Source organism: Hordeum vulgare, chromosome 1H (assembly GCF_904849725.1).
Source record: "Hordeum vulgare subsp. vulgare chromosome 1H, MorexV3_pseudomolecules_assembly, whole genome shotgun sequence".
In the NCBI taxonomy this organism is placed as follows: Eukaryota; Viridiplantae; Streptophyta; class Magnoliopsida; order Poales; family Poaceae; genus Hordeum; species Hordeum vulgare.
This window is the reverse complement of record NC_058518.1, coordinates 489,128,499-489,145,059: the sequence shown is the minus strand read 5'-3', so window position 1 is coordinate 489,145,059 and position 16,561 is coordinate 489,128,499.

Genomic DNA, 16,561 nt, shown 5'->3' with positions numbered 1-16,561 from the left:
AGCCTTCATTTTAGAAAGCAACTTCAGACCTCAAATCTAAATTTCTCAAAACAATCATTAGGAAAAATAGTACTAAACATAGATGCAACTAGAGATGTAATATATGCAGAAATTTCACAAGAGATGTTGCTTCTCCAATCTTCTTTCAGGGGAGACGTCAAGAACTACACAAAAATTCCACATAAGATGGTTCAGTCCCCAGGTTTCTAGGAGTACTAGTTTTCTTGCTACTCTTGCAGCTTGATATTGGGGGTTCACCTGCGCGCCTCTTCTAGCAGGCTTTGCCCGCAGTGGGAATGTTGGTCTTTGTAAGAGAGGAGGGTGAAGTCGTTGTGGCAAGAGACCATAGTGGAGATAGACGGTGGCGCTAGGCCAGCCATGGCAGAGTTACGTGGCAGCGGTGTGGTGTTAGGTAGCTATATGCGGTGCTTTTTGGGCAGGTAGATATGCGGGTTTGATGTGGACACCGCGGGATAAGCCCACGTAATCCACATTTTCGGCTACTCAACCGCGGGGGTCCACGAATGAAGGTTAAACGGGCTTTTAAGTGGGAACCGTGGGTGGCCCACGTCCACTTGCAGCCTCAGATGTAGCTATTTTTTTAATAAATAATACGTCTTTATTAAATTTGAGAAATATGACACAGGTTCAAAAATTTACAGTTATGTTACAACGTCGGTCGAACAGTGGTCGACTCGATCGAGTCGGCTGCACCAAAGCCGACAAAGCGCAATCGGCCATGAGTAGGCCGACAAGTGGGCACTCGGACGCGTGACAGCCGACTACTCGCTGGACCATGTCACTCGGCCTGGGCTGTTTTCAGTCGGTCGTGACAAGGCCGATAGGGGCCGGGGCACCCTCGGCTGCCCGTGTGTTAGAGCATATCTCTCCATAAGTGGTTTTGGTAATTGATGATAATTCCTGTGGACTAATGGTTGCCTTAAGTTATATTCATAGGATTTGTCCATAGGCACTTCTTGAAGTCCATCTGTTGGGTTCAAGGAGTTTATATGATGACCAAGATGGTATTCAAGGTATTATCCAAAAATGGTCATAGAGACACCAGGTTGATCAAGATCGTCAGACAAAGAGTAAATCAAGATGATCAATACACAAAGCATACAAGATGTACCGAGGGGGATCAAGTGATCCCATTGTATGGTAAGCATTATCCATTACGTGTTTTTGTACTAACCCATGGTCTTCGTAAGAGTTCTATGTGGGGGTTAGGTGTGTTTCCATGGGCTTGCGTCAAAAGGAAGATCTCATACAACCCATGAAGGATGACGTCAAGTGGTGATCATCATCAAGATTACGGTGTGCAAGTTCAAGTGGATCATCACGAATATATCATGCTTGAAGCTTGCCGTCCATTGTGGTGGCAATAGACTTGTGAAGATATGCTGAAGAGTGGCTCACCCATAGTAAGTATGGCGAGCAATCAACTAGTCTTCATCAAGCCAACGCAATCAAGAAAGATGGTCCACCTTGAGGAAGCCAATATCATCATCATCTAGCTCAAGAGGACGAGGTGCAAGGTATAGGTTTTCCCTTGATAGGTTTTCTGTTTTAGGATAGATTGTTGTACTGTCAAGGGGGCTCTCAAGTGAGTAGCTTGATCGTATCGTTTGTTGAGAGCTCAAACCATTTGCATCCTTGCATCATACTTCTTGGTTCTTTTTTGGTGCTTCTCTTTGTGAGTTTTAGAGCTTATGGTCATCTTCATGACAAACTTGAGTTCATCGAAGACGGAGTCCATATGCATCTTCTATGATGTTTTCGATGTTGGGAGTTTTTACCGGTCTTATTCGAAGAAGGGTTCTCACCATTTTCTTATGGGCCTTTTCTCACTTGCTTATTATTGATATTTCTATCAAGATTGTGTTAGACCATGTCGTTAGCTTTCCAACAAACTTGGTTTCGTTGAAATCGGAGACCGTATGCGAAAGTTAGAGCAGATTTAGTATCTAGCGGTAGTACAGCTCCTCGTGCCAGCGGTAGTACCGCTCGTGTAGCGGTAGTACCGCCCCCGGAGTTGTAGTACCGTCCCCGAAGCGGTAGTAATTTTTTACTTGCTTTACTTTAAAGTTCTTATATGTCTATTAGCATGTCACCACATAAATTATTGTGTTGTCATTTATCTACTCGAGGACGAGCACAAATTAAGCTTGGGGATGTTGATACGTCCCAAACGTATCTATAATTTCTGCTTGTTCCATGATCTTTTGGGTGACATTGTTATATGGTTTGCTACACTTTTATATCATTTAGCACATATTTCTACTAACATACTAACTCAGCGCGCCCAGTGCCAGTTTCTGTGTGCTGATGTCTATTTTGCAGGGGTTTTACCCAATTTTCCGAAGCCCGGAAAGTTTCAGACAAAATATATAAAATATCAGCGAAACAGAAGCTTCCGAATGACCGAAGATGGGTCAGAGGGGGTCCAGGGGCCTCTCAAGCGGCCTGTGATACGTCTCCAACGTATCTATAATTTTTTATCATTCCATGCTCTTATATTATCAACTTTGGATGTTTTTATATGCATGAATATGCTATTTTATATTATTTTTGGGAGTAACCTATTGACCTAGAGCCCACTGTCAGTTCCTGTTTTTTTCCTTGTTTTTGCCCTTTTCCACATAGTAGTATCCAACGGAGTCCAAACGGAATAAAACTTTCGCCATGTTTTTTTATAGAAAATGTCAAAAATACCACAAGAAAAAGATACCGGAGAGGAGTCCCGAGGAAGCCACGAGCCAGGGAGGCGCGCACACCCCCTGGGCGCGCCTGGGGGGCTCGTGACTCCCTCATGGGTCCCCCTGACTTGTTCTCGATGCCATCTGGTCTTATAAATACAGAAACCTCCAGAAATAAACCTAGATCGGGAGTTCTGCTGCCGCAAGCCTCTGCAGCCACCAAAAACCAATCAGGAGCCCGTTCCGGCACCCTGTCGGAGGGGGAATCTGTGACAGCCCGATGCCGGCGTTCCCGAAGATTCCCCCTTTATTCCGTTTTCGTCGTGTGTCTATTTTCATTTGTCGCATCATCATCGCATCATGCGCATCATCTGCATTGCATCGGTATCCCGTTGCCGCCAGTTTTAAACTTGCATCCGTTAGTAGTTGCCGGTTCTCGTCGTTGTCCGTTCTGAGTCCGACCACACGCGCACGCGCCCTCGGCACCGTCTTAACCCTGTTTTTAAACCGTGTATAAAACTTTCTCCGATTGAGCTGGCATTTGTCGTGCGGTATTATTTATATATAGGCAGGCCGCTTGTCAAGTTTCGTCGCAATCGGAGTCCGTCTGGTACCCGAACAGTCGACCGTAGCGGCACCGTATCCGGTCTATCGTCGGACGTTTTTCGGTATTGTAAATCGCGTTGTCGCGCCGCAACGTTTCCCTCTCACCTCCGTCTAGCCACTCTGGATAGCCACCTTGACCCTCCCACGTCCGTGACCATTCGATTGCGATCGTGTGGTCGAAATCGGGGCGGAAAAACCCAAACCCTAGCTACCCTCGCTATAAAAGGAAGGTAGCCCTTACTAATTAGCAGCAATGCTCTCTCTCCCTCGTTTTCCGTGCCCAGCCGCCAGCCCCACCTCTCCACGCTCTCTCCTCCCACCTCGCAGCCTCTCTCCTCCCCTCCTCCCGCGGGCCCGCCAGGCCTAGATCGAGCCCGGCCGAGCCCATCGCGTCGCCGCCGCCCGTTCAGCCTCCTCCCCGAGCTCCCGAGCGCCTCCTTGCCCTAGCACGACGCCTCAGCGCCGCCCTCGGCCCCCGCGCCGTCCCCAGCCATGCGCGCCGCCTCCGGCCAGCCGGCATACCGCCGCCCGTCACCCCGCGTCGCCTGCTCCCGTCCAGCTCGGAGTGCCGCCTCGCTGCCAACTCTACGGCACCGTACCTCCTCCCCCGCCGCCGAATGCGAGCCACTGCTCGCCTCCTCCACCGGCCGGATCCGGCCAGATCCTGGCCGAGGTTCGCGTTTCCCTGCATCGTCACCTCCATCGGAGGCCCCTCGCCGTCGGCGCCTTCCGCCGCCGCCTCCGGTGGCCTCTGCCCGAGCCGCGTGGCGAGGTCGAGCCCCAGTGCCCGAGCGGGCGTTGACCCAAGGGTGGCTCTGCCTCGCCTCCCTTCGCCTCGGCCCAGGCGGCCTCCTTCCGCGCCAGCCCAGGCCAGCTCGGCCCACCCCGTCGCCTTCGCCTGGCCTCGAGGCCCAGCCGGGCTTCTCCACGAGCAGGCCGAAAGGCCCCAAGGTGAGATGCCCCCGCTAAGCCCCGCCTCAGTGCAGTTTTGATATCCTTCGCCCATGCATTTTGGCCCGTGTAAGGTAGATTCGGCCCAGTAGATATTTTAGGATTATTTTCGGAATTGTTTTAATTCCAGAAAATTGTTAAATATTAAAACGCTCGTAGAGTGCCTAATGCATCATTTTGCGTGCTATTTCACTAGGATCCATTCCGTAGTTATTTCTCGTGCGTGTCCGGACTGCCCGTATACCGTAGATTAAATGTCCATGTTTTATGGACCATTTTTCCATGAATGTTAGAGCGGTCATTGGTATTTTTGCGTCTAGGGTTTGTCGGTAGTCTATTTTCCCGTGTATAGGTTATTTTCCCGCATTTATGTGTGGCTTTATTTTGTTGTTGCAACCCCACATATTTTATATGTTTTCGGGGTAGAAAAATTCATGTGATTTTTCTGTGCAATTAGTTTTAGCTTCTGAGTAAGTTAGTTCGCGAGATATTTTGCCATGTTGCCCTTTTGTTTGATTCGTAGGATTTAATCCGTTCTTCGTTTGACGGAGTTGTCAACTAGGGAGTTGTTCTTGGGTGTTTAGACTAGCCCCTGGTATTTTTAGTTGCAATAGAAATGCATGTTTAGGTGTGGTTTGATTGCTCTCAAGTTGCTAGAAATAGTGCTGATTTGGAGGAGCTGAAATATTTCGAAGTCTGGAATCTGTTATATTTTGTTGCTGTCTTGTCTTGCTTCTATCTTTTGATCTGTAACTCTTTTGAGGTTGGTCCAATGGAGTTAGTTGTACCCCTTGTGTTTCTCTAGCATGCTGTAAATTTTCATGCCATTTGGAGTCCTGTAGCTATAGGTTTTGCTGCTGTCAATATTGCTTCAGATCGAAAACTGCACTTTCATGAGGTGTAATTTTCACTAATCTGAAATAGTGAGTGGGATGCCTTTTTGTGACTTCTTTCCCTAGTGATGCAATGCTAGTTGTTGTTAGTTGTTTGTAGTAGTGCTTCTTGCCCTCTTCCGTGCCATGCCTTGCTTGAGCATATCGGAGTTGTGTAGCCCGTAGTTGTGGGGTGTAGAAAATGCTATGTGGCTGATTTTGGCAGCTTGTAGTCATTTCTTGTTTTGCTCGTAGTTGTTGAACCGTAGCTCCGTTTTGATCGTGTCCTACATGAAACTTGCTTAGAATCTCGTGTAGTTTCATTTTCTCTTGCTGGTTGTATATTTCGAAGTGCTCGTGACCGTCGTTGCACACATATTGCATTCATGCCATCATATCTTGCGGTGCTTGTAACTTTTGACCCGTAGCTCCGTTAGAGATGTTCTTTATGTGTAAATTGCTTGAAATGACGCGTAGAATCACGTGAACCTATTTGTTTTGCTGTTTAACAACTAATTAAATGTGTTAGTACAGATCTGGTCAGAATTGTAAATTAACATGTGGGGTCATTTCGGAGATGCTATATGTCATTTCCGACCTCATTTAAAATGCCTAGATAGGTAGATTAATTATGCTTCACATCTTGCCATGTGTAACCACATTTAATATTGTCGTGTATTTAATCGGGATAGAACTAAATAATTAACGTGGAGTTTCGTCAATATGCAACTCGTTGCATATTGAGCTTCACTTAATGTGTAGTGTTTGATTGTTGTGATTGTCATGCCTTGCATTAGACCGTTCATGCATCATGTGTGTCTTGCATCGTGTGGTGTATATCGTGTGTTGATGCTTGTTTCCGTTTCCCTCCGTCTCGATAGAGTTCCGCAAGCGTGTCGGATGTGAGGACCCGTTCGACTACATTGGTTCTTCTGCTTCACGGAGATATTCTTCTTCCAAGCGGGATCTCAGGCAAGATGACCATTTCCCCAGATACCATTACTATCATTGCCATGCTAGTTTTATCGTTCCTGTTGTTATGTCTCGTTGCCTACCACATGTTAAATATTAGCCTCTCAGCAATGCCATGAAACCTTCAACCTGTTCAACCTAGCAAACCACTGATTGGCTATGTTACTGCTTGCTTAACCCTGTTGATAGCGTTGCTAGTTGCAGGTGCAGATGCTTCCATGTGAAAGCATGGGTTCCTTGTTATATCACCATATTTAAATGCTATTTAATTTAATGCACCTATATACTTGGTAAAAGGTGGAGGGCTCGGCCTTTCTAGCCTGGTGTTTTGTTCCACCTTTGCCCCCTTAGTTTCGGCTACCGGTGTTATGTTCCATAATTGAGCGCTCCTAACACGATCGGGGTTGTTATGGGGACCCCCTTGATAATTCGTTTTAGATTAAAGCTGGTCTGGCAAGGCCCAACTTTGGTACTACATTTGCCTAAACACCTAATAAAATTGCATAGGGACTTTCCGGACCCCGAGGATAATTTAATCAACCCCCGGGTTAGTGCTCCTCATGAGTGTTGGTCCCACCTGAGCGATGTCCGGCGCCCCTCTGGTCACCCGGAGGTTTAGCGATCCCGACGTCTAGATCATCCGCCGTGTCCTAAGAACGAGGTACGCGACTCCTATCGGGATCGTCGACACGTCGGGCGGCCTTGCTGGATTAGTTTTACCTTTGACGAGATATCTTGTGCATCGGGATTCCGGTGATGCTTTGGGTAATCTCAGAGTTGAGGTTTTCCACTAGGGAATCCGACGAGATCGCGAGCTTCGTGATTGAGGATTTCTATGCGGCTTGTGGTAATTTGTGATGGACTAGTTGGAGCACCCCTGCAGGGTTAAATCTTTCGGAAAGCCGTGCCCGCGGTTATGTGGCAACGTGGAAGCTTTGTTTAACACTGGTTCTAGATAACTTGAAGTTAACTTAATTAAAACATGCCAACTGTGTGCGTAACCGTGACTGTCTCTTTCGTGAGTTCCTTCTCCGATCGAGGACACGGTGGGGTTATGTCTGACGTAGGTAGGTGTTCAGAATCATTCATTTGATCAACAGTAGTCACGTCTGTTATGCGTATATCATCCCCCTCTTTATTCTTGGACTCGTAAGTTAGCCACCAAATATATGCTTAGCCGCTGCTGCAACCTCACCACTTAACCATACCTCACCCATAAGGCTTTGATAGTCCTGATACCTTTGGAAATGAGATTGCTGAGTCCCCTGTGGCTCACAGATTACTACAACACCAGTTGCAGGTACAGGTAAAGGTTACTTGACGCGAGCGCGTTGATTGTTCATTTGGAGTTGCTTCTTCTTCTTCTTCTTCTTCATCGATCTAGGATGGGTTCCAGGCCGGCAGCCTGGGATAGCAAGGATGGACGTCGTTCTTATTTTTCTCGTTTGTTTTCGTCCGTAGTCGGACCCTGCTCTTACTCTTGATGATTATGTAATGTACTGATGTGACTCTGATGTAGCTTGTGGCGAGTGTAAGCCAACTCTGTATATATATCTCTTCTTTTCAGTACATGTACTTGTAACGATATCCATTCTTGCGACATGACGAGATGCACTTCTATCCCTGACGAGGCCTTCGTGCCAAACTGAGGATAGGGTTGCATCTTGGGCGTGACAGAATCCATCTCCGGTGGCCATCTTCATCATCCCGGTGATCTCCATGACGAGGAGGGAGTAGTCCACCCTCGGGGCTGAGGATATGTACCAGTAGCTATGTGTTTGATCTCTCTCTCTCTCTCTCTCTCTCGTGTTCTTGAGATGTCATGATCTCGATGTACCGCGGGCTTTGCTACTATAGTTGGATCCTATGATGTTCTTCCCCCTCTCCCTTCTTGTAATGAATTGAGTTTCCCCTTTGAAGTTATCTTATCGGATTGAGTCTTTAAAAACACTTGATGTATATCTTGCACGTGTCTATCTGTGATGACAATGGGATATTCATGTGAGTGCTTGATGCATGTTTTGGTGATCAACTTGCGGGTTTCGTGACATCGGGAACCTATGCATATGGGTTGGCACACGTTTTGACTCTCCGGTAGAAACTTTGGGGAACTCTTTGAAGTTCTATGTGTTGGTTGAATAGATGATTTTGAGATTGTGTGATGCATATCGTATAATCATGCCCACGGATACTTGAGGTGACAATGGAGTATCTAGGTGACATTAGGGTCTTGGTTGATGTGTGTCTTAAGGTGTTATTCTAGTACAAACTTTAGGATAGATTGAACGAAAAGAATAGTTTCGTGTTATTTTACTACGAACTCTTGAATAGATCGATCAGAAAGAATAGCTTTGTGGTGGTTTCGTACCCGACAATAATCTCTTCGTTTGTTCTCCGTTATTATTGACTTTGGAGTGACTCTTTGTTGCATGTTGAGGGCTAGTTATATGATCCAATTATGTTATCATCGTTGAGGGAACTTCACTAGTGAAAGTATGAACCCTAGGCCTTGTTTTCACGCATTGCAATACCGTTCATGCTCACTTTTATTATTAATTACCTTGCTGTTTTTATAATTTCAGATTACAAAAACCTATATCCACTATCCATATTGCACTTGTATCACCATCGCTTCCTCGAACTAGTGCACCTATACAACTTACCATTGTATTGGGTGTGTTGGGGACACAAGAGACTCTTTGTTATTTGGTTGCAGGGTTGCTTGAGAGAGATCATCTTCATCCTACACCTCCCACGGATTGATAAACCTTAGGTCACCCACTTGAGGAAAAATTGCTACTGTCCTACAACCCTCTGCACTTGGAGGCCCAACGACTTCTACAAGGAGAAGGTTGGGTAGTAGACATCAGCCTGCTGGCGCGGCCAGGCCCTAGGCCGTGACAGGAGGTCGCCTGGGTGGGTCCCACCTCCTCCGGTGCCCTCCTTTGGCCTATATTTAGAGTCCCGAGAGGAAACCCTTACATAACTTTTGGAATCGCGAATTTCTTCATTGCTTCGCCGCCGCAGCGCTTCCGAGATCGGGAGCGTCAGGAGACCTCTTCCCGGCACCCTGCCGGAGGGGAGATTGACCTTCGGGAGCTTCTCCACCATCATGGACGCTTCCCGGACGTGGCGTGAGTAGTCCTCCTTGGACCATGAGTCCATGACTAGTAGCTATGTGATGTATTCTCTCCAATCTTGTGCTTCAATGGTTAGTCCTTGTGATCTGCCCTGCATGATCAAGGCATCTATGTAACTCACTTGCTATTGCTATGCTTGTTTTGTTGGTGAAAAGACCTCGATGACGCCTAGAGGGGGGTGAATAGGCTATTTAAAAACTTCTTCGGATTTGGCTTGAAACTAATGCGGAAATAAACTAAGAGGGTACTTGTCAAGCGCAAATCCTAAATGAACTAGGCACTGCAACATGTATCAACAACACGATCTACCAAGATGGACACAATACAGTTACTAACAAGCCCAAGTAAGTTACACAAACTTACTTGAACTATATCACACGACAAGTAGGTGAACAACACAAGATACTAGATCACACTATATCACACGATATATCAAAAGCTGCAAGTATGAACATGTGGATATAGAAGGTATGCTTGAATGATTAATCTTGTACAAGAAATAGCCAACACAATATAATGAGCACAAACAATATGCAATGTATGTATGCTCAAGTAACACAAGTAAACCACAAGTAAGGAGTTAGGGTTAAGGATAACCAAGGTCACTGAGACGAAGATGTATCCCGATGTTCACTTCCTTTGAGGGAAGCTAGTCACCGTTAGAGAGGTGGATGTTACCACGAAGGCACACCAACGCCACGAAGGCTCACCCTATTCTCCCTTTGAGATAACACCACGAAGGCGTTTCTCAACCACTAGTGTTAAGCCTTTGAGGTGGCTTCCAAACCCTCACAAACTTTTCCGGGGGTAATTGTCACGCCCAAGATGCGACCCTATCCTCAATTTGGCACGAAGGCCTCGTCAGGGATAGAAGCGCATCTCGTCGTGTCACAAGAATGGATATCGTTACAAGTACATGTACTGAAAAGAAGAGATACATATAAAGAATTGGCTTACACTCGCCACAAGCTACATCAGAGTCACATCAGTACATCACATAATCATCAAGAGTAAGAGCAGGGTCCGACTACGGACGAAACAAACGAGAAAATAAGAACGACGTCCATCCTTGCTATCCCAGGCTGCCGGCCTGGAACCCATCCTAGATCGATGAAGAAGAAGAAGAAGAAGAAGCAACTCCAAATGAACAATCAACGCGCTCGCGTCAAGTACCCTTTACCTGTACCTGTACCTGCAACTAGTGTTGTAGTAATCTGTGAGCCACGGGGGACTCAGCAATCTCATTTCCAAAGGTATCAAGACTAGCAAAGCTTAAAAGGTGAGGCATGGTTAAGTGGTGAGGTTGCAGCAGCGACTAAGCATATATTTGGTGGCTAACTTACGAGTCCAAGAAATAAGAGGGGGAAGATCTACGCATAACGGACGTGAACTACTGATGATCAAATGAATGATCCTGAACACCTACCTACGTCAGACATAACCCCACTGTGTCCTCAATCGGAGAAGGAACTCACGAAAGAGACAGTCACGGTTACGCACACAGTTGGCATATTTTAATTAAGTTAACTTCAAGTTATCTAGAACCAGTGTTAAACAAAGTTTCCACGTTGCCACATAACCGCGGGCATGGCTTTCCGAAAAGATTTAACCCTGCAGGGGTGCTCCAACTAGTCCATCACAAATTACCACAAGACGCATAGAAATCCTCAATCACGAAGCTCGCGATCTCGTCGGATTCCCTAGTGGAAAACCTCAACTCTGAGATTACCCAAAGCATCACCGGAATCCCGATGCACAAGATATTCCGTCAAAGGTAAAACTAATCCAGCAAGGCCGCCTGACGTGTCGACGAACCCGATAGGAGCCGCGTATCTCGTTCTCAGGACACGACGGATGGGTCACACTAGAAGATACCAAACCTCGGGTTGCCCCACGGTGGCCCCGTAGTCTGCCAATTTGGACCAACACTCATGAGGAGCACTGGCCCGGGGGTTGATTAAATTATCCTCGGGGTCCGAAAAGTCCCTATGCAATTTTATTAGGTGTTTAGGCAAATGTAGTACCAAAGTTGGGCCTTGCCAGACCAGTCTTAATCTAAAACGAATTATCGAGGGGGTCCCCATAACAACCCCGATCGTGTTAGGAGCGCTCAATTATGGAACATAACACCAGTAGCCGAAACTAAGGGGGCAAAGGTGGAACAAAACACCGGGCTAGAAAAGGTCGAGCCTTCCACCTTTTACCAAGTATATAGGTGCATTAAATTAAAATAGCAATTAATATGGTGATATAACAAGGAACCCATGCTTTCACATGGAAGCAACTGCACCTGCAACTAGCAACGCTAACAACAGGGTTAAGCAAGTGGTAACATAGCCAATCAGTGGTTTGCTAGGTCGAACAGGTTGAAGGTTTCATGGCATTGTTGAGAGGCTGATATTTAACATGTGGTAGGCAACGAGACATAACCGATAGAAGCGATAAAACTAGCATGGCAATGATAGTAATGGTATCTGGGGAAATGGTCATCTTGCCTGATATCCCGCTGAGATGAAGAATGACTCCGGGAAGTCGACGAACCAACGTAGTCAAACGGGTCCTCACATTCCGACACGCTTGCGGAACTCTATCGGAATGGAGCAAACCGGAAACAAACATCAACACAAATATTCACCACACGATGCACAACATGATGCACAACCTAATATGATGCATGAACAGATCAAAATGCAAGGGATGGCATGCAATTCACCTCACGAAAACACTACACTTTAAGTGAAGCTCGATATGCAACGGGTTGCATATCGACGAAACTCCACGATTAATTATTTAATTCACTCCCGATTATTTACACGGTAATATTAAATGTGGTTAACATGGCAAAAGGTGAAGCGGTGATTCTACCTGTCATCCTAGTCGGTTATCACGCGACACATAGAACGGAGCTACAGCACAAGAGAGATGCAACACACGATATATGCCATGAATGTGTCATGCATGCAAGATACAACATCACCACGGCCAGAAGAGAAGGAAACATGTGTCGCCACGGCGAGCGAGAGGGAACCATGGCGGCAAAACGGAAACGATGCCACGGCAACGTTCCTACCACGATACTCGTCGAGAAATTGGTGCCAACGTTTAGGAAGCGTGTGCGGGAACGTTAAATAAAGATGGGGTGATCCCGTATCTCGGGTTCCCATGTGTCGAGGCACGACGAAAGAAGACAACGGGCAACGGGCAACATACGGTGCATACGTATATTCAACTCATACATCGTATACATTCGTTACACGACACGTCTCATCGTTATACCTTCGACGCGTGCGATTTGAAGCGGATCGGTTCGATGAAGGGGAACAACGGTCGTCGTGGACGTCGTGGAAGTCGTGGTTCCGGTCTCGTCGACGGTAGTCGATCACGTCTCCGTCGATGTTCGGGGTTCGTCGAGGATGTCGTGGTACTCGTGAACTTGTCGGTTCCACGGCGTTGGGGATGGTGCACGCGGCGACGGCAGGCGACACAACAGCAACTAGCGCCGGCGACGGCAGCAAGCAAGCAACATAGCAACGACAACAACATGCAGGCCATCATCAACTACATGGCTAGCACTAGCAGGCAAGCAAACCACCGCAGCAGCAAAGCAACTACACCTAGCAACTATCAGCAGCAGCTAACACTACTAGCTAGCAGCAAGGCAGCCTATCACATCAACTAGCAAGCAGAACCAGCAGCGGCTACAGCAAGAGCAAAGGCAACAGCAACAGGCGGCTATCGGCACAGCAAGCAGCAGCACGGGACAGCAACAGCAAACGCACACACAACAACTACCTAGCGGCGGCAGGCACACCTAGCAGCAGCTAAGCTAGCTAGCTGCGGCAGCACAAGCAGCAGGACAACGGCACGCATCGGCTAGCCAGCACGCCGGCAACAACAGCAACAGCTCAGGCAGGCATCAGCGACAACGGCAGCAAATCGGCACAGCAACAGCAACAACTAAGCAGCGACAACAACACTAGCAGCAAGCAAAACGGCAGCGAGTAGCACACCAGGCAGTAGCATCGGCAAGCAGCGGCAAGGACGGGGGGGCGCGGGACCAAGGCGGCTCGGCGACGGCAACCGGAGGAGCAGGCCAGGCCCTGGAGGGGCGGCTCGGCAGGGAACGCGGGGCGGCTCGGGGAGGCGTCCACGGCGAGAGGAGACGTCCGGCGGGGCTGCGCGCTCGGGACGAGGGAGGCGAGGTCGGGCCATGGTGCGGGAGGATGGCGGCACAGCTCCTGGAGCAGCACGGGGCGCAGCGCGGCCGTCGAGCAGGGAGGCGGAGGAGGTCGGGGTGAGGGCGAGGCCATGGCGCGGCCATGGCGGCGGTTGACGCGAGCACGGGGCGAAGGTCGTGCACCGGCGAGCACCAGCCGAGGGCGAGGGGAGGCGGCGCAGTCGGCGAGGGCGAGGGCGAGCTCGCGGGGAACTCGGGGGCGAGGGCGGCCGAGGGCGCTGGTTGCACGCGCGGGCCATAGGGGAGGAGGCGGCGCTGCGGGAGTAGAGGGAGGAGGGATCGAGGCTGGGGAAGGCTAGGGTTGGGCCAGGGCGGTTGGCCTTGGGCCGGCTGGATCCTCTTCCTTCTCTTGGATTTTTTTAAACTTGGTTTTTTTTCCTTTTTTTTAAAGAAAAACAGAAACTCACAAAGAAAAGGTTTTAACAGAAAAATTAAAATAAAGAAAATACCCTTTTAACTACTTTAAAACATACCCCACTATAAGAAATAGTTTTTGGGCTTTTTTTTAAGAAATAAAAGTGAAACCTTTTTCTTAAGAATTAAAATAAAACCCTTTCACAAAAGAACAAAATTTAAACCCCTTTTGACAAGAGAATAAAATAAAACCTCTTTTTTTTAAAGAGTAAACTAAAAGCCCTTTAAAAGAGAAAAGAAAATGAGAGGGTTTAAAAATAACACACAAGGAGAAATAAAATAAAAACCAAAGGGTTAACCCCACATTTAATACAAGGAATTTTTTTAAAAGAAGACACTTTTTTTAAAGGGGTTAAAACGGAAACTTAGCAAAATCACAAAATGAAATAAGAGGAGAGAGAGGGGGAACTTCTATCGCTCTACGACTCGGTGAACACTCGAAGCACAACACTCCAAACACCACACGCGATAGACGATGCAAGATGCCATGCATGATGCGATGATGCAACTACATGATGATGCAACAAGTAAAAATACCCACACGACAGAAACGGAAAGGAAAAGGGGAATCTTCTAGAACGTCGGCATCGGGCTGTCACAGTAATCACACGGATTGATTCCTCTCCGAAGAACTCCTACCGCCTAGGAGTCTCCAACCTCCAAGAGTAACAAGATCACGGGAAATGCTCAAAACTTGCTCAAATCTCAAATAGCTTGGGTTGAGAGAAGGAGAGGGAGACAATCTATCTTTTGATTGGAACAACTCTCAAAGGGGCTCACAAATGCTCTTGGGATCTAAGATTTGATGTGAGCAAATGTGTGTGAGGTGGAAATGTGTTCTTATGAGGATATGGTTGTGTTGGGCACCCTCTCACGAAGTGGGAGAGGGGTATATATAGTGGGGAGTGTAAAACAGCCGTTGGGGACACTTTAAGTCACACAGGGTCCGGACGTCCGGCAGTTTCCGGAAGTCCGGGCGTGAACAAGGGGTCGGACGTTCGACAGGGGTCGGTCGTCCGAGGGCTGTAGATATGACTGGAACCCGTGTGAAATGAACAGCGACCAGACGTCCGGAGAAGACCGAAAATCCGAGTTATTCGACTCAACTTCTTCTGGTGGGAGGTTCCGGATTTCCGAAAGGGGACGGACGTTCGGGCCTCGGACGTCCGGAGGGAGCCGGAAATCCGAGTTATAGAGCTTATGTTCTTCTCGTGCAGGGCTCCGGATTTCCGAAGCTGGTCAGACGTCCGACGCTCGGATGTCCGGAGGGAGCCGGAAATCCGAGTTATAGAACTCAATTTCTTCTGGTGGAGGGCTCCGGATTTTCGAAGCCTACCGGTCGTCCGACCCACGGACGTCCAGAGGGAGCCGGAAGTCCGAGGCAATAGACCTGTTATGAGATAGGAGCAGAGTAGAGAATATGTGGTATTGAGTAGGATAGTGAATATCTAGTTTGAGCAAGTTCATCACAAAAACCTGTGATCCCCTCTTAATAGTGCGGGATCCCTAAAGACTCAAGAATTGTAAAAGGGATACCGATGATCCATACTTGAGTGTGTACTTTTATTCGCTGATCATCACTCTGCACCGCTAACATCAAAGTAACTGATACCTTGAGTTAGCCCTTTCACTTGAGCTTGATGTTGTTGTTTCTTCTTGGCTCAATGTTGAAAGCAAGACATGATGAAGTCTTCAAGTAGCTCTCTCATACACAATGTGGAAAGCCTAGCTTATATATTTATCTTCATTTGTCCACCATGTGAACATCCACAAGGATCAAGCATGTAGTGCTCAGGAATGCTTATCTTGATCTTGTCCTTGTTAGCACATGAGTTTGTCCTTATCAACACATGATCATTCACAGTAGCTTAAAAAGGGTTAGTGATTAATTATCTATATGTGTGTTGTCAGCAACACCAAAACATGATTAAGGGCATGACTACACTTTCAATCTCCCCCTTTTTGGTAGTTGATGACAACATACATATAGCTCTCAACAATAGTAATAGACATGTGTTGCTTAGGAGATGATGGGGTCATAGTCCTAGGGTAGGGTCATAGGCCTGCCATACAGGTCCTACCCAAGGACTACCCCACACAAAGGACAAGACCCTAAGTCTATCCCGACTGAATTAAGGAATCCCCATTATCGAGTCGGCAACAGGTCCTATATCATCCAGTCGGATACTAGCATTCGGAGAATACCAAGCTAACCGACTGGATACACTCGGTACATCGTAACCTCCCTGGAGGGAAACGGTCGTACGTTTCCGGGTGCATTTATTAGCATTTAGAGCATACGTTACCTGTAACGTATGCATTCAATCCCCACTACTCCACCCTTATACCGGAACCGTTGTGGAGGGCAGCGCACTCTATATAAGCCGCCCTCCCCCACTGGTAGAAGGGTTAGAAAATCATTGTATTCCGTATTACACTCGGTAACAAGCTCCGAGAGCACTGAGACGTAGGGCTGTTACCTCCACCGCAGAGGGGCCCGAACTCATACAACCTCGCCGTAGCTAGGACTCTGCCCATCTCATTCGTACCCTACACATCTACTGTCAGGCTTATACCCACGACAGTTGGCGCCCACCATGGGGCAGGCGTCTAAGCGACTTCCGGCGAGTTTGCGATTTCTTCCTTTCGTCATGTCGTCCGGTGGAGATT